The sequence below is a fragment of the Clarias gariepinus genome, chromosome 6 (genome assembly GCF_024256425.1).
Source record: "Clarias gariepinus isolate MV-2021 ecotype Netherlands chromosome 6, CGAR_prim_01v2, whole genome shotgun sequence".
NCBI classification, from domain to species: domain Eukaryota; kingdom Metazoa; phylum Chordata; class Actinopteri; order Siluriformes; family Clariidae; genus Clarias; species Clarias gariepinus.
The window spans coordinates 11,689,377-11,712,526 of NC_071105.1; the positions used below are offsets into that span (position 1 = coordinate 11,689,377).

The 23,150-nt window shown below is 38.4% G+C and overlaps 1 protein-coding gene across 1 annotated transcript in view; it reads left to right on the top strand.

Annotated features, from left to right (window-relative positions):
* Nucleotides 1-316: 316 nt before the first annotated feature.
* lrrc7 (leucine rich repeat containing 7) overlaps nucleotides 317-23,150 on the top strand; it is a 149,168-nt gene continuing 126,334 nt past the window's right edge. Inside the window, exon 1 of the mRNA XM_053498268.1 lies at nucleotides 317-487. The gene's annotated coding sequence lies outside the window, so the exon portion shown is untranslated. The remainder of the gene's footprint in view (nucleotides 488-23,150) is intronic.

Below are 23,150 nucleotides of genomic sequence, written 5' to 3' on the forward strand. Positions count from 1 at the left end.
GATGATGATGATGATCTGCATTGCTTGCCATGCGTAATGCACACTGGTGATTTTTTCCCTCCCCAGATGTTCTTCTATATGTTATAGGAGATCAAGTGGTAGTGTGTATTGCTGTCAGCTGGAGGAAGGAAGAAAAAAAAAAGATGTGAAAGATGTTGGTGAGGTGAGCGAGACTAAACTCCAGGTTGTGTGCTCGCCGGTGTGGGAGTGTGAGGAGGAGCGGCGTACCGTGTCGCGTCGCGCGCCAGTGCAGCCATTAAAGCCTACTGCTACAAACACACACACACACACACACACCACGGAAATGGAGCAGTGAGCGCACTGTGCTTTACGGGACGGATGAAAGACAGAATTCGGTCCACTGAAAACGCGATTTTCTCCCTCAGCCGGATTTCCGACGGCCAGTATCAGCTTCGGCACCTTCGGCACCTCCGCCCGGGCGATCTTAACGCTTTTGGGCTGCAAAATGATCACAAAGCTTCATGCGGTATGTAGATCTGTTTTTCCTTCTCTCTTTCTCACGATCTAGCTCAGTACGTCATGTTTTAATGTTGTCCTCATCATCTCCTGTGTGTGTGTGCATCTGCATCGTGTTACTGTACGTTGGGTTTCGGAGAGAGACTGCCTGCTCTGGTTCAGTGTCCTGAATAACACTGCATGCTGCAGGTGTAAAAATCCTTGTCCACTTTCCCCCCCTTTTGGTTTACATTAGGATTTTACAACAGGGGTACTAAAACTTTTTCAACCCTTCTCCTGTAAAAAAAAAAAAAAAAATGTATATATATATAAACTCATCAATCAATCTTCAACATAAATTAATTTTATTAGGTGTCCTGATATTGGGCGTACAATCTGGTTTCGAGTCCTATCCTGAGAACAGCGGGTACGAGGCAAGGCAAGATAACACCCATGAATGGAATAGGAGTCCATCGCACTCCCCGTTTGCACCTACGGGAAATTTTAAAATAGCCCGTCCACCTACACGCATGTTTTTGGGATGTGGGAGGAACCCAGAGAAGCTGGTAGAAACCCACATACACTGATAGAACATGGATAACACAGTGTTCCATCCAAGGTGTATTCCTTCCTGCCTCCCTTTTGCTAACCAAGCTCAGGATCGAACCGAGGTCCCCTAAGATTTGAGGATACCCGCCGAGCTAATATTTTTACCTACGGTCCTGAAAAATCCGAAATCAGCAAGGATGGGAATCATCAGGGAGCACCTGATCCGATTTTATCAAGTGCGATACCTGCAGTAGGTGCCGATTTTGATTTGCTTTGCTATTTTGTAAGTATTAAGATTTTTGTAATTATCCCCATTGCATATATATATATATTTTTAAAACAAACTTGGTGAATAATCTGCTCATACCAATCAGATGCTGTTCTGATTGAGAATGTCATACACACACACGGAGACACTATGGGTAATTTGGAAACACATTAGCCTAATCCGCATGTCTTTAGACTGTGGGAGGAAAACCGGAGGACCCGGAGGAAGCTCAACCGAGGTCTCCTGAAATTTGAGCACTGAAATTGAATCTATGTTACTGAAAATCTAAAGTCTTGGATTGCTTGATGCAGTCAAAAAGGAAAAACTAGCAGGGATGAGAATCATCAGGGACCACCTCATATGATTTTATCACGAAACCTAAGTGCGGCTTTGATTTGCATAGCGATTCTGTAAGTATCACGATTTTATGAATAATCCTGTTCAAAATAATAAAAAATAAAAAAACTTGGTACATACTCTGCTCATACCACATAGGATGCTGTGCTGCCTGACAACATCACACCCGCTACAGGCAATCTGGGAACACTATTTAGCCTAATCTAATTTAGCATGTCTTTGGACTGTGGGAGAACATGCTAACTCCACTCCCCTGGACTCGAGGCAGGACTCGAACTTTCAACCCCTGAGGTGTGAGGCCACAGCACTAACCACCACTCGGCTGCCAATATGTGAATAGTTTAGAGTGCACCACCTGTTGGATTAAAGAGGAACGGCAACATTTTAAATGCATATATCTAAACTAAAAATTTATATATTTTTAAAAAGCAATTTCGGAGTCAGTGTGGTGCTACCACATAGTGTGGTGCTACCAAATAGACAGCTTCCAGGGGGTAGAAACCCCAATGCTTTTCTGCTTTGTATTCACAGACAGTAACCCAGACTCTGGTTCGGATTTGGGATCCTAGCACTGTGAGATGCACTGAATCATCAGACCATATTTTGGGCATGAAAATGTTATAGCTGTTTATTGAAGCCATAGAGCTTTTTACTGTGGGACATTCACCTGACAGAACACATTTGGTCCATTTTGACAAGTACAGTCTTGCTTTATTTTTATTTAACCCAATTAATTGAACCAGGCTAATAAATGTAAGATCGAAATGACAGGTTATGAAGTCCTGACCTCACTTTGAAAACCACTGCATTATTACACAATAACATAGCCACTTACACTGACTCCTCCACAGGACAATGAATTCAAAGTCCTGTATATATATTTTTTTATTCCAAAAAGCAAGGTATCTTTTTTTTTTTATTAATAAAGTGACGAACAAGCATGCATAAGCACCAGCCATAAAAGAGGTTTTTAGAAATCAGTGTTCCTGCAAAGGATTGAATAGACAGATAAATACAGACTAATTTGATCGCTCTAGCATGCTCTTAAGGTATTCAAACCTAAATTTAATGCCAGATTTTTGTAATACCACTTTATTTTAAGCACACCTGTTATATAAGTGAAATTTCGAGTCTTTTATTCAACATTTGATTAAATAAAATAAAAAAAAACTAAAGCAGAGTGTTGTTTAAATTTAAGGCCACAGGTTTTACAATTGAACGAACCAAAAATCAGGAGCTTTCCAGTGTAATAAGCTTTTAGTAAGTAGACTATGTGTGGTTTTGGGTTCTAAAGGATTCAAGTGGAAACACTTTCTAAGACTTTCTAAGCCAAGCGGAATTAATTCAGTCAAACTGATAGAAGCATCATTTAGGTTGGCAAATTATTATTGAAACACCATACTGAAATTAAAATTGATTAGTAAATTAAGCATGTATGTATAGGAATGTATTATTGGGAAGAAGGGATAATGCCTTATAAATGAATACAAATACAGAGCACAGCTGGATCCGAGAACAGCAACAACAAAAAGTATTTTCTTTGGGCTTCACTAAGTGCGACTCGATTTATTAACATGAACGAGCACTGCACAATCCATCCAGTGTCCATTTCTCTCACTTAGTTACTGCTTGGTCATCATTGCGGTGTTTTAAATTAAGTTTCTATTTGCTGATATTGTGGTAAATACACTTCCTGGCAAGAACAATGTCTCACAGTTTAATATTTCGTTGGCGCTGCTTTAGCTTTGATTACAATCGATTCCTTCTGCTCCCGGAACCACACTTTAAAATTTTGATCCTGATGAATCTTGGCATTGTAGTCATGGATTATGATGACCATATGACCTTTTTCCATTTCTCCAAAGTGCAGTCTTTATGTTCCCTAACTAATTGAAGCCGTTTTTTTTTATTAGTCTAACAAGTGGTTTAATTAAGGCCATACAGATGTTTATTCCCAATCATATGAACTCTTGTTGCATTGCTTGGTGTAAATGTGCGTATTTAAACTATTAAACATAGCTGTGATTTTGTAGGATGCACCTTCAACAAGTGTTTAAGTGGTCTCCAATTCATGACTGTGTTGGACAGTTCTTAACACATTTCCAGTAATTTCATCTCCTTAGTTGTTTTCTTTGCTTAAGCTTCCCTGCAACTACAGGATATGATCTTATGGATGTCTAAGAAATTAGAAGCTATTCACTGCACACCTTAGGGTCAAAGAATTGTTGCCAGCTAAAACAATGCAGTAATTATCCAATCAAAGCATCATCTTAAGCCTTTCCTTATTTAAATCCATGAAGGATTTTTTTTTTTTTTTTGGCCAGGCAGTGTTAGAAAATTTAATGAGTAGGTGTAAAAAAAAATTAAAATCTATCAAAACAAGATACAGGATTAAGCGGTGCACCAAGTGGTGCAAAAGTGCCTGCACTACCATCTGGAGATCGGCGGTTTGAACCGATTTTATTTTCATAATGACTGACAGACGTTTCAGGTTCTACTGAATTTTTTTGTGTACATTTCAGTGTAGACAGTCCCATGTCTTGCAGCTGTTAAAAGCTTCTGGCTTGTTTAAGTCGCAGTTTGCTGCATTGAGTAGATCTACTGCCAATATGTTCATTAAAGGAAACTGGTTTTATATAATTTACAATAGCATGGGGTAACTGTAGTTTATTGAAGAAATACTTTAAAGTTTATTTACAGTATGTGTTTTTATTAGTCACGATGCCTGATTAGAGGTCCAGTGTAAAATTACCTATTGGGTATAAATATAATAGTTCTTTTAGTTCCATTTTTCATTATTTGTGCAGTCCAAACTGTAATCTGTATAAACCAAAGCAAATTATTTTGAGAATCTGCTGTTGCTTGTAAAACCAAAAAACAAACAAAAAAAAACTTTAACTTTTTGTCATTGATAATGTCTAACATGCACATAATCCAAATACTAAAGCAACATCCAAGCCAGTGTTGCCACGGGGGCACCAAGTTTCCTCTTTCTTTATAACCGATGCTGCCAGGTCAGACTATTCATGCCAAGAAACGTTTGATAAGAAATACTGGAGAACTTTCTCCTTGTGGATATTGATTTTTAAGAAGCCGAACCGACAGCAGGGAGTGAAATGACTTTACTGATCGTTTTCCGTCTGTGAAAAACAGAAATCTGAAATAGAAATCTGAAATTCTAGAGCAGATAGGACTTTTTTCTTAAAAAAAAAAAAAAGGATTTATTAAAAAAAAAAAATTAAATGTAAAAAAGTAACTTTTGCAACTTTTAAATAGCTTATTCCAGATAATCAATAAAGGAGTTATGATGTAATGTTTGACCTCTGATTCACAACAGTACAACTTAACAGGAACAGTTTATTAACAGGAAAAGTTTATTATTTGGAAACAGGGAGATCCGGCATCTTGGAAATGCACATGATGCCTTTTGTAAACTTTCATTATTATATCCAGCATCATTTTAAATGGGTCATTTTTACTAGATTCATAGATCAACTAGATCAACTATGATCACTTAGCATAGCAAAATAAGCCAATATAGACATAGGGCATTTTCATTCATTCATTCATTCATTTATTCATTCATCTTTAGTAGCCTTGTGGTAGATCTGGAGATGGGAAGCATTGCAGTAGACCACTACTACTCCTACTTTGTTTTGGGAGAAAACCAAAGAACCCAGAGATATCCCATGGTGCCACAGCCATAACATGCAAGACATGACAGTTCATTTAGGGTTTACTTCTGTCTGCCTGCTCTCGGTGTTTCCCAAGCTTATCTGTGTTTGCATTAAATTAAAGACACATTAGATATTAGAAAATCAATTTATTTGCTTATGTAATTCAGAAAAAAAATTAAGAAACCATGTGTTTTTTCAGATTTTTCACCCTTGACAGACACTCCATTACTTTGGAATTATAAGGTTCTGTCTGCATTCTAACCAGGTTCAAAGTTTTTGCACTCCAGATAGAGTCCAAAAATACATATCACAAGAAATCTATAAATAAAATCACATTATGTTAGTACATTAAAAAATGTAAATAACTTGATTTTGACAAGTGAGTCTGATAGAATCTTATAATCCCTACGGGACAATTGTATGTACAGTGTATAGGTTTGCTGAACATGAGTTATGCATGAAATGCTCACAACAGAAGCCCAAACAGACCTGGTTTAAATTGAGCTACTGAGCATGTGAGTGGATTGCCTTAAGAAAGCCAATCAGATTAAAGTAGGTCTTCTGTCATCTAGGTCACCCTGTCCTATATACACTCGTCCCATGGAAAATCCTCAGCAGGAAAGATCAAGGAGAGCTGATGTTTACTGATTTCATAATTATACAAAAAAAAGTCTGGACAACAAGGGTTCCTTATGATACAGGATACATGATACAGTTGTCAGATGTGCAGTAGTCTCCACTGCGTATGCACTCTTGTGAGTTAGCCTCTTTTGTGCACCCACACAGTTTTTAAAAACTTTTATATGGGATTTACATCCCGTTTGAAAGATCTTACAACCTGTGCACATGAGAGCATAGTGGGATATGTGGCATGTGTAATGTTGGGTGATGAAATGAATTTTGCTCATCTACCAATTTTTATTAAAAGTAGCCTTTTAACTAGTTTTATTACACAACATAAATGTCCGGATAATCTTGGCAGATAAAAATGCCTACCAAAATATTCTACAGGTTTCCCAGATATCAAATTTATCAAACTCCTATAGAAGAAAATATATATTTAAATCCTATAGGGACTTTAGTACTTACGTATTGTTGAAAAAAAAAACCCATAGACTGTATAGAAGTACGTACAGTTCTGGGCTTGGGTCCGGAACTAAGGGTGACCGGATTGTGTAAAGCCCAGCGCCCGAGGTTGGCTCCCTGACTGCAAATCAAACCAGGGCCACGGTGTTAAGAGCTGAGTGTTAAACACTGCTCCTCCAGGAATCCTAGCAGCTCATGTCTCAAGAGGTAAAGGGATGGTGTGTTGGTGGTAATGAAGTACTTTGTCTTCACCTCTGTCATTTCAAAATAATCAGTAAGGGCAAATGTCTCCTGCACCATTGTCAACAGAATCATGTGATAATAACAAGCAAAATGTCAACAGTGCACCTTGAAGGGAATAGAATCAGTGTGGTGAAAAGACTCATTTTAAACAAAGAAATGTCCACAGGCTTCCACGTCAATGAATCTAAAGACATCCGAGGCCTGACTGAGCAATCATTTTTAAATTATTGGCAAAGACAAGAAGAGCTCTTGTGGAACTTGTGGATATTTTATAGCAGTGTAGAAGTGAAACATTTAGATGGATGGGATTTCCATTTTAAAAGAACGCATTATATAAACAAAGTAAAATAAAACATGGACGTCTTCATAGTTCAGTTGAAATTCTGTAGAACATCCGCAGCGTCACGGAAGTGCTATAGAGTCCTACAGTATTTCACGTCTGTAGTGTTTTATGGAACTGAGTAGACCATGCATCTTGAAGTAGAAGGTCAATAGAACATGGAGACATCAAAGCAAAGGTTCTATGGAGTTTTTTTTGTACAGTACAATACGGGTTATGTAAAGCATTACCTCTTCCTCCGTTTCTTTATAAACAAAATTCCCTTCACTCACCCTTCCCAAACACACCTTAGCACCAGATATAAATGCAATACAGCATTTTACAAATATAATTATATAGCCTTTAGGTATAGTCCTACTCAATTTAAAAAGACGAGTCCATACTGTATATACAGTATTTACAATATGGATTAAAGTACAGTCAGTTAAAAAGCAGTAAGCCACAAGCCAACCTTTGAGTGCGTCAATATTAACTTTCATAAAAGAATAAGAAAGAAAAAAAATACAATTATTTTTATTTTTGTCCATATTCAGCAAGCAGGTCCCTAAGACTCTTAAAGTGCAACAAAAAGGTTCTCATTACAAAGACAACTTTTTTACAGATCCCCCTTTTTCTGGTTTTCCTAGTTAAAGCTGCCACTCCAAATATAGTTATAAGCAGACAGGGCTTAAGTGACATTCCTAGAACCTCACTGATGGTTTCAAAATCACCGTCCAATAGCCGTTAAGCTGAGGGTGAGACCAGAATGCATGTTCCAGATTGGCTGGGAAAGGGAGCATCTGTTACAACAAGCATGCGTCCCAGGATACATGTCCGTAAACCTGGTTTTATGGAGTTCTTTAGAAATTCTATGTAAAGTTTATTCCAAAGAGAAGATCCAGATTCTTGTCCGAGGAATCCCAAACATTAAAGCATACACAATGTGTTTAACATACACTGCAAACACCCAAAAAAGAAACCCTGTATGCTGTATGTTCATGCTGTGTTCCTTTGGCACTGTTGTACTTAATCTAAATTCTCTTTGAATGCTCGATTCTATTAGAACAGGTTATTGATACATTTTCTATAATAGCAGCTCTGACAGTAATGCCGGCAGAGAAGCAAATCATAGGGTTTATATTTATGCACTTGTTTAAAAATGTTACAGATTTATAGGGAATTATACTGAAGACAATCCAACAGATAAAAAAAAAGTGTCATTGTGGATATGGTGAAGTTTTCTGTAAGGAGATGCTTGTTTAATATTTATGGAGTCTTTAATGCAAGGACATTGTAACATCGTTTTATCAGATTTTACAATAAGATTTTCCCCTACTGTATGGAGGAATTTTGTCAATGTTCCACAAATCATAAATGTAAATGAACAGAATGCATGATATATTCTCTAATACAAAAATGCTGTCTATACAGAGACACGCTATTCTAAGAAATTAATCAGCTTTCCTTCTGATAATAGTAACGCGCATAATATTAAAGCAGAATTTTAGAAAATGAACCTCTTTCACTGACATCACATTGGTTTGCGAACATGGCCATTATTGGTGGCATAGTGATTAGGACTGTCCTCAGTGTGTTACTGAAAGTAAACCCAGTTTCTATTTATAATTTTTTAAATACAAATCACTAAAGGGCTGAGCTCTAGCCATGGCTCATTAGTAGAGTTAGTGCAGTGTTTTGTCTGCTTATGTTTTCACCTTTGGAAAAAAAAAAGTATATGGATGCTTCCATTTCTTTTTAGCACTAATGCTCAGCTGTGTGTTGACACTGGACGTCACAACAATGATTCGATGCCTGCAAAGTAGAACCGTGCACATAAACTATTCCTGTTGATTAGGTAATACCATATATAGATAAGATTTTTAATAATCAGCAAATCAGTCAAAATACATACAATTACAATGTCTCATAGTACTTTAAAGTAATTTTTTTCAAGTAAGACATCTTGATAAATATGAATTCCCGTGTAATGCTGTAGCCTCCCGCAGCCGGAGGCCTAGAGAGAGCTGATTGGCCGAGCTCACTCAGAGGGGAGGGGATGCGAGTGTGCTCTCCCTTTAATCATGGCTCTATAGCTAATTGTAGGTCGCGGAAAGAACGGAGAGTGTCTGTGAGCTCACGCAAGCGGAAGGAGTGGAGAGCGCTGTCCTCTGAGTGTATTACGCCGCCCCCAATGATGCATGAGCGACTGCATCTTATTTCGAACTGCTCGCTCACGCACCGTTGGGGGCGAAGTAACACACTCGGAGGACAGCACTATCTGCTCCTTCTGCTTGTGCGAGCTGACAGACACCCCTGATTGGCTGTAGAGCCGGGATTAATGTGGGAGAACAAAGGCCAATCAGCTCTCTCTAGACCTCCGGCTGCGAGAGGTTACAGCATCACCTGGGAATCGAACTTGCGATCTCCCAATAGGGCACGCACTTTATCACTGCGCCACTCGGAGGCCATACCTATCTGAGTTTTATAATTTTTTATTACTATGTTTATAAAAATGTTTTGAAACAGAATTAAATAAATAAATAAACAAACAAACAAATAAATGCACCCACTGTTTCCAAATGTGAAACTGCTTCTGTTTGTCATCAGCTCATTAGTAAAACTGCGAAGATTCATTCTTACAATGTTTTCCTTTCTCATTTTGTTTTATGATTTACACGCTGAAATTGAGCCTCTGTCAGTCCGAGGCAGTTTGATTAAGTCTCCCAGTGTAAACCGGAGCATCTCTTTCTCTCAGCCTCCCTCTCGTTTCAGCTGAACATGGCTACTGGAGCTGGCAGTTTAATTCCATGGTGCATCTTCGCACTCATATCTGTCAGCGGGTCGCTGCATAATTAGCTGTGAATATCTGCACAGGTTTCCATGGTGCAGCATCCTCTCTTTGCAAAGAGGCCAGCCCACACATCTACACACACACACACACGCACACACACACACGCGCGCATCCACACACAAACTTACACAGACACTTACACTCACACACACACAAACAGTGCAGAGCTGAAGCTTTAGCACGTTATTATGATTATCACCTACTACTGCGGGTTTGGCGTGTCCTAACACACTGTGTGGCTGCCAAAGAGACTGAGAAATCTGGCCCTGACACTCAGCGGTAGGGAAAACTGCTGCATGGCTACTCTTTCTAACAGGTGACCTGCGCAGAGCCGTATTTGGGTTCTCCAAACAGTTTCTGCTCCTTATGTAGGACAGTCTATTTCCCATCAGCTGTGAAAACGAGGCCTTTAAGCATAATGCAGTGTTTCATTTCTGGAAAGCGACACCATCTAGCACTATTTTCACCTGGTAATTTGTCAGATTCGAGATGATGTGCATGAGTTACTGCAATATTCTCTTTGACCCTGTCTGGTAGTTTACTTCATTCGACTGGGCCAGGAAGGAGACTCTAAGTCTATACCCTCAGTTTTTTTTTTAGCAGTGCTGTTTTTGGCTATGAATATGCAACATAACCTTCTTTTGCATCCCTCCCCTTTCTTTCTCTCTTTCTCTCTCTCTCTGTCTCTCGTTCTGATGCACTCTTTCTCTCTTTGCAACATTTTGGCTTTTCAGCCTACAGATGAGCTTTCATTGAAGCATGAGTGGGCGTCTGAAGCGGGAGTGCGCTCTCTGCGGAGGGAAAGTAAGGGCTTATGGTTATGCTCTGCTGCAGGGTTGCAGTACACAGAGAGTTTTAGTGGTAGACCTCAGCTGCATTGTTCAAGTTTTGGAGCATGCTTATCTCATTGTTCACTCACTCACACGGTCACCTCAGACTCACGGCTGTTCTACTCAGCTGTCAGTTGCTGCCATTGGATTGAAGGACTAAAATATGCCGGGACATGACGATATAGAAAACTAATCAACTATAGAGTATTGGAAATGGGTCTGAAACAGACCCAGAGTTAATACCTGGAAGGTATTACATACATAAAAACCTAACGTCATAGCTTTATATCTGTTTGTCAAAGCACTAGAGATTTCTTTCAAAAATGCTAAACATTTCCTTACAGAGAACATCTTGATATAATAATAATTTTCTAATCGATTTCCTGGTGGTACAGTGTTTAATGGTTAGCCCTGCATGTGGCCTTGCACCTTCAGGGTCTGGGTTCGATTCCTGCCTCAGGTCTGTGTGCATGAACTTGCATGTTCTCTTCGTGCTTGGTGGGTTTCCTCTGTGTACCCCGGTTTCCTCCAACAGTCCAAAGACATGCAGATTAGGCTGATTGGCGTTCCCAAATTGCTCGTAGTTTGCGGGTGTACCTGTGCCCTTTAATGGATTGGCAACCCATTCCCCCATACAGTAAGTCTCCTTGGATAGGCTCCAGGCCCCCCGTGACCCTGTATACAGTATAAAGTGGTATAGTTGATGAGTAAGTAAAATCAGTTTCTGAGGCATGTCTGTGTAAAATGTTACTGTACAAATATCAACATATTAATAATTTACCATGCAGATATATCTAGTATTCATGCTATTTCGTCAAAATTGGACCAATTAGAACCTAGTATATAGCCCTTTGGTATAACTGTATATAATACAGGATATATATTGAAAGCCAGATTGAAAGTGCTTGTGATGTGACAGCGTTCCCCTGCTGCTGTGGTTTTGCATCAAACTTGAGTGGACCACAGTTGGAAAGCAACCCACCATCTTTCAATTCATGGCTCCTTATTAAAACACTCTGGAGCCAGCCTGGTCGTGGGAGGAGAGGCAAGTAAATGAGAGGCGAGAGAGCAGAGTAATGCGACTGGAATGCATAGTGATTCCTCTCACATCTTTCTCCTTCTATCGCCCTTCTCTGTTGTGGCATTTAAAATAAAATTTCTTTACACAGTTTTGGAAGCAACAGGATGTGCAAAAAGACTCATTATTACCTATTTCATATTCACTCATCAATTCGGCAGAAGCAGATTTCGCACAATTTTACATGGTACTCAGATATTCATAGATTGCATGAATATTTATAGGTGTTTGGAATAACAGAGGCTGTATGGTACTGTATGTGGGGCAGAAAACTCTGTATACATGAATGAAGGCTTTTGTACTTTCTACCACACTGCTGTTAAATGCTGGATTGTGATTGGTCAGAAGGTATGGATTTATATTCTGTTCAGTAGCTGTGACAGTGGGTTTTTCCACCTTGTTAACATCAAGAGACAAAAAAATAGGCTGGCGCAAGAATAACTGTTAAGTGGGATGACCGAAGTGATCAGAGGAACTACAGTAAGTTGTTTCATATGGGTTCCACAGCATTAAAAGTACCTGTAATGATGTCTAAAAGTACTGTACAAAACATGTAATACTTTAATTTATACAAAACTGTATTCATTGACCAAATTTTTGGTGGTATAAGGAGAACAACACTCTCATAAATCATTGCAGATCAACCCCAGTTATCCCTTATCACCCAAATGAGGATGGATTCCCTGTTGAGTCTGGTTCCTCTCAAGGTTTCTTCCTATTACCATCTCAGGGAGGTTTTTTCGTTGCGGTCGTCCTCGACTTGCTCATCAGGGACAATCTTAAAATTACCTATTGAATAAATGAAATAAATAAATGTTCTTATTAAAAAAATGAATTGCATAAATGTTTTTTAGAAAGCAATTGGGTTTAGTACATTGGACCACACTGTTGCTACTTGTTTTCTTATAACACCACAACCTGTTGTGTTTTATTCCATATTTTTTTTGTTTATGCAGATTTTAACGATTTAGATTAAAATACAAAATTGAGAACAAACGTTTGACTGTGACAACCTCAGCAGCAGCAGCCTCATTGCTCCTCTCGTCTGTTCCAACCACTCAGCGTTCAGCATCATCATTATACAACAGTAATCACCTGCCTGATCATCTGTCATTATCTGCACCTGTTACTCACTGGTTCCATGTCTTAATTTAGATGGTTTTTATGCTGAATTATTCCTAGGTCAATGTGTGACTTAGCAAACATAAGGCATTCCCCCGAAACTGGTCAGGTACTGGGACTGAACAGAAAATGTAAACCCAAATTTATCCTTTATAACGGCTATATAATATAATATTATATATATATATATATATATATACATATAATACTATGCTTTAAGACTATATATTTAAAAAAATACGAGAAAATATGACACTCATTGGAAGCAAAATATGAAGAAATGAGAGGTTGTTCAAGACTTTTGCGCAGGACTGCATATATACTTTCTTTTCTTCACCACATCGCTCCATAGTTACATAACAGCAATGTTGTTATGTATGCTATCATTGAGGCGTCGCACAACTTGGCACAGGTTTTACACAGATTTATCCGGCTTGGGACCGGCACTCCATCCAGTAGCTGGGGTTTGAGCGGGACTTTAACCCAGGCTTCCTGCATGGGAAGTGAGAAACCTACCACTGAACCAGCAATGCACCAGTTACAGTAATGATTTCCTTATTTTTCCAAAAGGTTTAATGAATCTTGACTCTATTTCTCAGTAACAAACCAGACTTGTAATGACCTAACGAGTGTCTAGGCTCGGAACATAGAAAGCATCATTCATTGGATCAGATGCTTAACTAATCATAAACACTTAAAATATATATCCAATCATCTATCTGTTCCCCTGGCAAATAAACTGCCATGAGCAGCATGCAGCAGCTCTACTTAACTAGCACTAACATCTTCCCGGTCCCTGTGAATTGAGCGAGAGAAATTTGATGTTGATTTTCCCTCTCATTAAGTCCTTCCCTAACGAGTAATGTTTGACCAGCAAATACCATCTGTTAATGAATTTTGGCACTGCTTAACGTGTGCTGTTTTATAGATGATAATGAGGCCACCGAAATGATCAAGGCTGAGGATTTGTTTTCACAAAAGTAGAAATTGTGGCCTGGTCAACTGGGCCTTGCTTAATATTTCTGATTAATCTGGTCTTTATACAATAACCCAACATGTCTCTGTACTCCTCCTCAACTTGGAACCTTTTCTGAAATGGCAACCCTACATTTGAAGATACTGCGCACAACCTTTAAGGGTTCCCCAGTGGGACAAAAAACTGAGAACACATTAGGCTGCTAGTTGGAATCTTATTTCTAATACATTCTTGAAACTAAGTGTACCCCAGGGGCCGTTGCTTAGTTTTATGAAGAGGTTTATGTGGAACATTCTCTTAACAGCCAATCCTCTATCCAGTCTTTATGTGTTCCCCAGTGGGACAAATTGAGCACTGCTTTTGGGTGCTATTGGAAACCTTTTTCCTGAAATGGTCCCCGTTCTGAACTTTGAAACCCTGGATTGTTAATAGTTCTAGCTTACATTTTTGTGGGGAATCATTCTGTTGTAGGTTTTTATATAGAACCTTTGAGAGTTCCTAGTTATAATTTTTTTTTGACATGTACAGTACTTCAAAGCTTCTTTGAGTGGTTATTGGTTAAGCTTTATGAAGAGATTTTAAATGGGCAAGTCCCACCTCATTGGGACAGTCACACATTCAGGCTACTGGGCACGGTTGAAGACTATCATGTGTTTCCTCCAAGCCACGTGACGCCAGCCCACCACATCTTTTTAAATTGTTGGCTCGTGCACCATTGGAAACTGTGTTATCCAGCGCTATCCAATTGACTGGACTGAACTATCTGCTCCTTCCACTTGTGTGAGCTCACAGACGCCAGTGATTGGCTGTAGAGCCATGATTGATGTAAGAATGCTAAGTGCCTCCCATCCGTCCCCTCTGAGAACGCTCAGCTAATCAGCTCTCGCTAGGCCCCTGCACCACTGGAGGGGGGGTCGCTATGGAACCTTTAAGTGTTCTGCAGAGACAAAAATAACACTTTAGGACTCTTTAAAGACCTTTTTCGTCTGAAATGATAGCCATTTCTGAAGCTGCATTCCTAGAAAAAGTGCATACATCAATATTTTCAGATGGAAAAGAAGTTTCTTCTTCTTGGAACCCTTATTATAGATTTCTAACAATAAGCCTTTTTAGGGCTTCCCTATGTGAATGAACCCAAGACCCTTTAGGGGTGCTAGCTGGATTTGTTTTAATATAGTCTTAGGATTAAGTGTACTTTAGTTCTTTAAGTATTTGGTATTTAAACTTTGTAAAAATGTTCTATCTACTGTATATAGGGCTTTTTCTTAGACAGAAACCCTCTCCTGTTGGTTCTAAATGTAATCTATAAGGGTTCACCAGGGGGATAAACTGAAAAGCCTTGAGGGTGTTATTGAGGACCTGCTAATGATTTAGCTTCATGAAGAGGTTTAACCTAAAACCCATCTGGGGCTATACATAGAACATGTATAGTTAAGGGAGACAAAAGTTAAACAAAACCCTATAGGTTGCTGTTAAAAACCTTTTTTTCTTAAATGGTATCTATTTCTGAAGCTGTTAGGCTAGGTTAGACCTAGGATATGATGAGAAACATCATTTTATTTTGAATTAGATGTTCTCAGTGAATTGGTATCTTCCAGCTTCTGATTGACTAAACACACCTGATCCATGTAATCAGCAGTGAGTAGTGCAGAGATAAATGGAAAACATGCAGGGCTGGAGACTCTCGAGGACCAGAGTTGGCTGGCTACCCCTGTTCTAACCGAACAATCGATTTGGTTCCCCTTGTTCTGGCTAACCCATTCAATTTCATTTATTTGCCTTAAAGAAAATTATTCACTCAGTACAATGAAACTAACAGGAAATCTATGCAGATACAGGCATGATTCATGTAACCTGATCATGTCCTGGGCGTGTAAAGCATTTAAAGTGTGATTGCGTCAGAGCTCCCACATCAGCTATTACCTCTGCTTCGGTGATGAATCTGCAATCCGTTTGTGAGAGGCGATATCACATCCCCAGATAGACGGCTTTTTTTATATATATATATATGGTAAGGTTTAATTGATTAAAATATTTATTTTTGCCATTAATCATTTCATACTATTTGTTTTTAAATCGTATTGCTGCTATGATATTCCACACTCAAGCTATTCTTACATTTTTATACTTTTGTTTTTTGTTATTTTTATCTTGGTTTCTGGGCAATTAACATTTCTATTTTAATTTCATTTAATTTTGTAACTCATTTTCTAGTTTAAATTTTATTTTATTTCAAATTTTATATTTGGTTTGATTGTATTTTCTAGAAGAGGGGCTGCTCGTGCAGTTCCGGCACTGGGGTTGAGGTTTGGGGGTTCCAGCCCTGCCACCGTCAGGTTTCCAGTGTTGGGTCCTTGGGCAAGTCCCTTAACCTTCTGCCTCATACAAACCCAGCCACTGAATGCTATGTCAGTCTCAAGCTCGGATAGGAAATGTGAGGGATGTGACAGGCCATGTAAAATCTGTAAAACCTTTGCCAGACCTTAACGATCAAATGATCCAATGTGGCACCCACTAGGATAAAAGGGTTAATGCCCAAGGAATAAAAGTTAAATGTATTTTCTAGTGTAGAAATTTTATTTGCAATGTAGTTCTATATTTGAGGTCACAGATGGTTGTATAAACATTTCACTGCATATAACAATTAAAATTTGCATTATTGCATTATTTGCTAATTTAATTAATAATGTTTTTCCTCCTCGACCTTGTGGAGGAAGAAAGCACGAGCTTTAAGGAAGACACTTCAGGAAAACCAATGCAGTAACAGTTCACTATTGCGGGTCACATGTACAAGACAGTACTAAGTACCAATCGGCGTATGAAGGCGAATGCACTAAAAATTCGGGTTCGGGTATTAAAAGAGATGTTGCCAAAAACTAGATATTCAACTAGGTTTTATCTTTTTTGTAAGCCTTTTCTTAAAATAAGTAATGATCTGTTTTTCGGATTTTGAAGATCTGTACTGGAGTGTTAACTATAATTTTAGTTAGAAAGCATTTAAAAATGTCTTTTATAATAACCGAAAGTGGTTTGTATTAAAATGATATTAGGTTGAGCAAACTGATGGAGATCTGCAGGACTTGAGAATCAGCAGTATACTGTCCATCTCTTGTCCATCTCTGCTCAGTAGATGGAGCCATGGCTGCATTCAGGAAACCGTCATGTCTGGTTTTGCTGCTATTGCAGACAATATCTGCATTATGATGTCTATATATAAAGAATATCAACAATAGTGATGTACTTGCTTATTTCCTGTTTTTGAGATTGTGTGTGACATCACCGCTGGCCCCCTTCAGCATCTTATCGCCTCTACTTGTACATGCGGAAAGACAAAGTCAGAGCCTCGGTGCTTCAGAGATAAAATTCATTCGGTGCAGTAAAAAAAAAAAAAGAAAACAATTCCTCATAGTATTCTGTAAAGCAGTTCTTTCACGTTTAAAAGTGAATGCTTTCGTGGGCCTCGTCATGATTTGCATGCTCTTGGCGTTCTACAGTAGGTGATAAAATGACAGAACTTAATGCACATCCGCTGTCTTGCACTTTCTCCCCCGTTCCCTGCAGTTTCCATGGCAACTCCATGCAGCATGGCCGCATTTCGGCCCACTCAGGCAGCGTCGCTCTCTGTTGAAGTCACGAATGAAACATAGTCTCCGTGCTCCTCGTCGTGAGCACTGCAGCACACGCTCGGGCATTTCCGCCTGACCCGTGCACTTAATCAGCTCCTCCAGACATCTATCTTTCTCCCTCGGTCCTCTTCTTTTTTTCCGGTCTGGGGAAGCAGTGCAAAAGGAAAAATGTCTATCTGAAGTGATATCTCATCTTTTTTTTTTAAGGTCAGCGCCAAAATGTGCAGACAGCTATGGTGTCACATACAGTGTTTGCACTGTAATTTTATCAGGTGACTTCATTCGTCTTGGGGCCATAATTTGGCTCAGCGCTTATAAGAACACTCGAATTATAATAGTGCATCTTTCCGTAACAGTATCACATGTGTCATGTTCTGTCATAGGTTGCCACGTCCAGTGATATAACAGGTAAATGTTATGATGGCTTTGTTTCATTTTGAATGCATTTCAGTTTCTTTGAACAAGTCTAGTTATCATGTCCTACAGTAAGACAGCTATTATGGTATGCAGTGATAGCTGGTGCTGATATTAATGGGAAGGCGAAACTCTAATATTTATCAATAGCTTGACAGTGAAACTATTGGAGTTGAGCAATGTAAGGTCTCACTGATGAAATAATAACAATGTAGGACAAACTATTACACACGCATACACACAAACACACTAAAGCAGATAGGCAGCTGCATTCATTAATTTTTTGTGATCTGTGGCTTCATGCCGTGTTTCCTCATCATACCACATACGGAGAAGTTGTAACCCTTTTGTTCAAACTAAAAGAACACTAACTTCCAGTTCTGTCATCTGTCTTTTGTCTATTTTGTAATTTGTTTGGGTGATGCGTGCTCAGTCTATCACTTTTTTTACTTGTTCCCATCAAGGCATCTTGGGCGAAAAGGATAATAGAATAAAAAACGATCCACCTCATTGGTGTTCATTACACCCACAACTGTTTTTCACATGTTTCACAACTGCTTTTCTCAATCACCGCTGATGACGTGTTGCAGATGTGTCAGTGACAGCGCGACAGTGACAAACCTACAGACTGTTTCACTCCGTGTAATTACCTGACCCAGCTGTCACTGATAGGCAGAGGCGGTTCCAGACAAATATACCTTTACGGACAGCAAAAATAAAAGCATTTTTTATTATTTTTGATTTTATTTCATAGCTTTATGACAGTAATTTTGCAATCTATTAGACTGAGATTAAATGTAAAATATAGCTTGAAATAGATAGATTAAAAATCAAGATGGTACTATTATGGTTTAATTGATTTAAAACATAAATAAACATACAACATAATGTAATTATTATACACTTTAAAAAAGATTCTCGATTTTTGTATATCTTTTACATTTCCAAATGTCAATTTTACTATAAAAAGTTAATGTACCTAATTCTATTTAATGAGTTTGACATAAACAATAATCAGTCATTACCATTAATTACCATTATTTATTTTTTCTCAGCTTACATATTTTACTGGAGTCGCATTTCTGCCCTAAATTTAAATATGTTATAAAAATAATAATTTTCCTAATTCAAACACATATAGGTTTATAATTAACATTTAATATGATGAGTGTCCTGTCATTACATCATATGGGCTACATCAGAACATAACACTATCAACTATGTAAAACACTCAACTCTTTTTCTATATACATGTGTTCTGATGTAGCCCATATGATGGATTGATGGAACACTTTTATTGACTTCTATTGGGTCAGTGTGGTGTATGGAGTTTGCATGTTCCTCCCGTGCTTGGTGGGTTTCTTTCAAAAATTCTTTTCATAGTCCAAAGACACGCAGATAAGTCTAATTTGCGTTCCCAAATTGCCCATAGTGTATGAAAGAGCATGTGAGTATGTGTTTGTATGTGTGTGTGCCCTGTGATGGATTACCCTACCTCATGCCCCAGAGTCTCCTGGTATATATATATATATATAAATTACCGTTCCGCTTGTTTTTTTCTGGATTTCAGAGTTAAGTTGTTAAAAAGTGTGACATTTACAGTGAGTTTACAGTATGGGCAGGAAAGAAATCAGTCTCTGCACCAATTTTCTTTTGCTGTTATACCCATTTCCACAGAAAAATATTTGGCAAATATTTTCATAATAATTATAATTATAATAATATTTTTGCATGCATTTTTTATTACTGAAAGACAAGAAGGGCTTATTCCGGCTAGCACATTTACTGTATACCAACAATCACTGATGATTAGATTCGATTCGATTCGATTCGATTCGACTCGATTAGATCTGGATGGATATTTTATGACCACCTCTGTATGTGATGTTGTACCATGCTCACAGATTATATAATTATATCATTCTTTAAGATTATATCATTATATCATGCTTTGAGAGTATACGTCCATAACATTAAGAATACAGTTGCTGGGGCACATAAAAAATTAGCATGGGGGAATAAAACATTAGGACAGCACAGCTATCAACAACTGCCTTGAGAATGCATGAGACTTTTAGTGTTTGAATGCGTTTATGTTTCAGGTAAGGTATTTAATGCTTTTAGTCCTTTTCACTAGACCAAAGTCTAAAAGTAAAAAAGTCACAGTCCTAAAAGAAAACAAGAAAAAAAAAAACATTTCAAATGTATTAACATAGTAAAAACATCAATGGAAAAGTAAAGATTTGGCATAATTTCAAATATTTCAGTAAGTTATTATGCATTTACAGTGTGCGTGTTTACATTTTCCACCTAAATTTCTTAAGTGCACTACTACTTATCCTTTTCTTGGTGTAAGGGCCTGGGAAAAGCATTTGCATGCTGAAGTTCCAGTGTATGTGAAGACTAGACTTTTTTATTCTGCATGTAACTTTTTAAATAAAGTAAATAAAGTAGTAGTGTATATATTGTTGTAGTGCTAATATTCTGCTATACACTTCAGCATAGTCGGACGAGAACTATAAGCAGCTATATTTCCTTTAACGGCTACATTTCCAAAGGATCCTGCAGACACTGAATTGCCTTTATGTATTTGGGGATGGAGCATCGTTATTTGTGTAATTTCGTCATTGTGTAGCGTGAAGGCCATGATTCTGAGCTCTTATGCTGAGTTTTGATTAAGTACATGACATTTGCTCTTTCAAAACCGAAAGAAGCATGCATTTGGTTGCAATGACAAGATGATGATTTCTGTCTGTTTCCGCTCTAGCTCGGAAGAAAATGGGGCCCAACACATTATTTTGCCATTAGAAAGTCATTCTTGCTTTTCAGACCAAGATGAATAGTTTCAGTAATGGCAAAATATATCAGCTTCCATTTCAGGCTAAATGGGATTTTTGTTTGGAAGCCACAACAGTAATCTCGCTGTGCATAGAACATGCTAAGAGAGTTATTAAGACTGATGTACAGTCTTGTAAAAAGTGCCGGAAACTGTTGTTAGACCGATGCATCCGTGGAAGAATCATTATTTGGTTTTCAAAAGATGATGGATTCTTATATTTTTGTTGCCAATATCACTGTGGAGGGATCAGAGGTCACAGCAAATACGTGAGCACCACGCACAAACATTCACACACTTATTCACATCTAAGAGCAACTTAAGGTCAATCCAGCATGTTTTTCAGAAACGTAGGAGCAAGCTAAAGAATGGAGCGAAAGCTTACACGTATACAGGTAGAGAATGTGAACATGACGTCTCATTCAAGTTGTATTCCCACCTCTTTCCCGGTGTCGAAGAAAATCCATGTGGACATGAGGAGAAAATGCTAAACTCCTCACAGGCAGTAACCCTGACCCTTTAACCGAAGATAAATGAGGATATCTTTCCAAGGCTCATTTGTTAAGTGTACCATTCCTGAAAAAAAAATTATAAATGAATATAAATTTCAGTCGGAAAATGCAGGACACCTGGAAATCAAAATAGGTCAGCGCAAGGTAGTCTGGGATGCCCGGATATTGTCTTCTGGATGTTGTCCACAGTTTTCTATGCACTGTAGTATTACTTTCGCTCATGTCATGTTACAAGGATATTCATATTCATATAACTTTCATAACACTTGTCATGGGAGTGCCTCAGTCACCTTGGTCACTGAATGCAATTAAGTATAATCATACAAATAGGATTATTGCATTGCAACAACATGTTTAATTGCTTGTGATTTCTGAATATGCATGCACTTTTAAAGAGAGGCATACATGCATCTATTTTAAAAAAAATCCCGTCCTTCAGAAGCACAAGCATAGTCATATTCACATGACAGAAGGGACACCATATCTTTTTTTTCTTCTTTTTTTTTCTTCAAAAAACAGAGAGATGCTCCAGGCAGGTGCATGAAAGAAATCTACTTTGTGAGAGGCCATATGGGCTTCATTTAATGCCGGAAGGTACACTTGTTTCAGTGATTCAGTGACCCCAGCATTCATGTGACACCCTCGGTAATCCTCAGCGCTCGCCCCAGGCCATTAGCACCAGATCAGAGTGAGCCTCTCTGATAAACATATGAACGTGTCTCAAGATGTGCAGTACCTCAGTGGAAGCCGTGTTGATGGTACGTCCCAGAAATGCAGGACCTGGGGGACGGTTGCTCCACTTTTCCCTCTGCAACCTTCATTTATTTATTTCTGTTTTATTTTTGCCAGGCTTGGACAAACTTGGACCCAAGAAGCTCAATTGCATTTTCAAGAACGGTTTGTTGGAAAGAATAGACGTCTGTGTCTTTTTTTATATACATATATTATATGACAAAATAACGTAATTTTGTTTTCGATAAAAATAAAACTGGCGCATTCTATCCTTGCTTATGGAATTTTTTTTTCAGTATCCTCCCATTAGGACTGAAGGGGGTCCATGAGACTGGCTGAGATACTGGCTCTGATCGCCATCATTTTTTAAAATGTGGAAGCTGTAATTTAGTCATCCCTTTGACTCTCTCAAATTCGGATGCCTTTGAACACTCAGTGTGTCTTGGGTAGCTATAAAATGCAGTCAGAGCCTCAGGTGTGGAAAACCAGCTGGCATTTGGAGGCCATCCTGGAATCTGTAGCAGTGCTCCCCAGGAAACATTTCAAGGAGAGAGTTTAATATAAAAACACGACTTCCGCTTCCACATCTCCTTGATGCATAATATACAAACATATATAAAGTTCATATGTTGAGAGTCCCGATGTTGGCTATACGTTTGCTCAATAGAAATGTTGTGATAATACCAATGTGCTTTTGTGACCGTGGGCTACCTGGTTTTAAAAACTAAATGAAAATTTTTATATTTTGCTTCCAAAGAGCCACTTTCTTGTGTTTTTATTGAATATTTCTCCAGGCTTCCTGTAGGGCTTTTTTTTGGCTTGCCAAGTTTTAGGCTGATTATTTGTTATTCCACACAATGACCTATGGAAAAAGCATCAAAAACATCTAACTTAAGGCATGAACCATTGAGTAACAGGTGCATGATGACAGATGATCAGGATCAGGACAGATGATAAGTATACTGGTGATGCTGAATGCTGACTGGTTGGAAGAGTTGAGAGGAAAAATGAGGTTGCTGCTGAGGTTGTTAAATAAATAACCAATTTTTTAATTGTTTCATTAGGCACATTGCAATTTAATTACGTTTTATATAAAGAAATGAGAAGTAGCTTGAAACCTTTTCACAGTACTGTGTATGCAACAAATGTGGTATATATGTTTGTTACCGGGCATCACAATGGCTTAGTGGTTAGCACTGACACCTCGCACCTCCAGGG